The following is a 3,099-nucleotide window of genomic DNA, read 5'->3' as shown; positions in this document are numbered from 1 at the left end:
CCTCCAAGCACTAGCGAGGGTATCATTTCATTTCGACCTTGTTTGTAGGCTTGAGAACATGGAAAAGGTTGGTCATCCTGGGCATTGTTAGGCTATGTTGGTAATTCTGCTCCAAATGCTTATGGAAATTCTTGTTGTTGGTATTTCAGTTGGCAGCGAAGTGTTCATTAAAACATCAGCACTGAATGCAAATACACTATTGGAATAAGCATCTGAACTGGAAAAGGACATCACGCACAAAGTCTCTCTCTCTCTCTCTCTCTCTCTCTCTCTCTCTCTCTCTCCTGCAATACATGTTCACGCGCCAAGGCGTATAAAAATGATGAAAAAGCTTACCAAGGCCTTCTGAGTATCCCAAAATTGTCGTGGAAAAAAAGGCAAGATGCTTCCTTCAGTCAGAAAATGTTACCTGTCAAATTCTTCGGTTCACCACCCAAACCCTTGGCTAAGCAATTGTCTTCCATAATCCTACTTTGTATATGATTAAAAACACCTTCCCACCGATATATGAGAAAAAATTTCTATTTTCTTCAGGAATGCAGTTACTGTACATCACTTGAAAACGAAAATATTTCGTAAACAACACGCAAAACCTTCGAATCTTTATATTGATAAAAGTTGTTTTTCAAGCAGGTCAACTTGTTTACGTAACTGTGATGATATCGTTAGTTTAATCTTATGTGTGAGAGGGCACCATATTTTTCCTTTTACTTTTATCTTTAGTTGTTTTTTTTTTTTATTATCTGGTTGTGGTTGTGTTTTAATCAAGTAAAAGGAGATTCAACCGTTACCTTAGATATGCATAGCTATTATTTATTATTCATTTGCATATGAAACGAAACATTTAATTTAATAAAGTTAAGAGAGCTAAGATATGACCTCGAAAGTAAATTTATCGAAATAAAGGATATATATCTCAAGGGAGCTTCTTGGACCACTTTCAAGGAAAAAAAAAATCTTCTACTTTATAACCTCACATTATTTTAGAATAGCCATCATCATTCGTCTCCCTTTGCTACATTATGAATATGTTATTCCTAAAAAAAAAAAAAAAAAAAAAAAAAAAAAAAAAAAAAAAATTTAGTGCCTCTAAACATGTCCGTAAATAGACCCACCCCACAAACCCGCTTTCCAGACGGAACTGGGTTGTTCTTGTGCCAAGCATGAACCAAATAAACTTCATGAGGTTTTCAATAATCACTCACCGTGAGTCATTGGAATCTATGGTGGTCTTCATAAAGAATAGAAACTATCCATGACTAGGTTTGAACGATAGTAGTTTAGAATAGAGACAGTTGTCGAAGTCAGAGAAAAAATAAACTAGAGTGAAATCAGGGGAAATCCGCATTATGTATTCTAGAAATTGTTATAGGTTTGGGTATATCTCTTTATCATTAGTATTCTATTTGGATTATTTTTTGCAGATTTTTTATAATTAAAATCGATTCATTCATATCTCTGTGTGTTGAATTATCATTTGCTGAAATTTTGTACGTGGTGTTAACGTCCTTCTAAAGACATCTTAGACGTGATGTTAGAGTCCTTCAAAAACACCTGTTTGTTTTTTTAAGGAACTCCCACTTCATATTTCCAGTGAGATTGACAAAATTTGCCTTTTATCTAAATTACTTAAATGTCTCTCTCTCTCTCTCTCTCTCTCTCTCTCTCTCTCTCTCAGGCACAATTCATCTCTGCTTTGAAAATATGTGATATAATGAAATATCAATTCAAGATTAAAATAGTTGAATAGTGGTTAACGTTTCGTTGAAGTACATTAGAGAAGAATAACGAGAGTAAAATTAATTATTAATAGCCACCTAACTCATTTGCCGCGAATATGAAAAAAATGATGGTCAGATTTTGATATTTAACTTATGCCAACTTCGAATCCTTGGCTGTAATCTCAACCTTTGGTGCTCGATTATTAAGAAATTACAGTTTTGATTCATCAAGGCGAAATATTATACCGCAAGTTTCTGTTATGCATTTGAACTACTGAAATGCTCTAGTTTTTTTTTAAATAGTGACAAGATTACCATCGTAACATATCATCAACTCCAAAAGGATATTCCAAAAGATTAATCAAGCTTTATCAAGATATGTTCAACCGTTCTTGGTGTATATTGTTGAGACACTCTCAAAAGCAGAGATTATGCCAATGAATATAGCGGTGAATATTATGTGATCAAATCACCTTTATGAATCATCTTTCCCAATATCAATCGATAAAGTTAAAAGAAAACGAATTACGATAAAAATAATGAATGCCAAATCTGTCCCATTCCTTTTAAAGACGACCAAAAGCCAGAAGGCTCATTATTTAAGGTGTTTTTTTTTTCTTTCTTTTTTTTTTTTTCGTCAGCCAGGCAACTGGCTCGATTCCAGGCCCCAACCTTACCATACGTCAGCGATCATTGATTAAGGTTTTTAAATTTTAAGGGCACTCGTGAATGGCAAAGGCATGTGACAGTGAAAATACCCTATATACATACATCTGATCAGAGCCCAAGCTCCCTCTCCACACAATCTAGGACCAGAGAAGGCCAGACAATGGCTGCTAATGATTCAGCAGGTAGACCTATAGGCTCCGCCAGAACCCCATTCCTTAGATTACAAGGAAGTTGAGGTTGTAGACACTATAAGAAACTATTGAGATTAAATGTGTCTTGAACCACAGTCCAGCAGATCGCGAGACAGGGACATTTCTAATAGTCTACCATAACCCATCCCTCGGTTTCAAGTCTTCAGAACGCACTTAGCTTAGAGCTTGCAGTTTGAATGACCTTTTGAACAAGGTTACTTTCCTTCAAACATTGATTTATGATTTTGTTAGAACTTCTCGAAACCACTAGCTCAGGTGCGTTAAGAACTCTGGGCGTGTGTTTGTTTCAGGGACAGTAAAACGCGCGCTTGCTTCCGCATTCCACTAACACATTATATTGTAGCACACTGCTCATGATTTAGGAAATTAGTCCTCCTCGCACTTGAACTAGTATCGCCATATCTATATGTCGCTCTATTTCACCCTTCCCTTCATCATTTTCAAATTGTTATAAGCAAGCAAAGCAATAGAAACTACCATTCGGCTCATGTAGCCTA

Source organism: Palaemon carinicauda, chromosome 7 (genome assembly GCF_036898095.1).
Source record: "Palaemon carinicauda isolate YSFRI2023 chromosome 7, ASM3689809v2, whole genome shotgun sequence".
NCBI lineage: Eukaryota > Metazoa > Arthropoda > Malacostraca > Decapoda > Palaemonidae > Palaemon > Palaemon carinicauda.
This window is presented reverse-complemented; position numbering follows the sequence as displayed.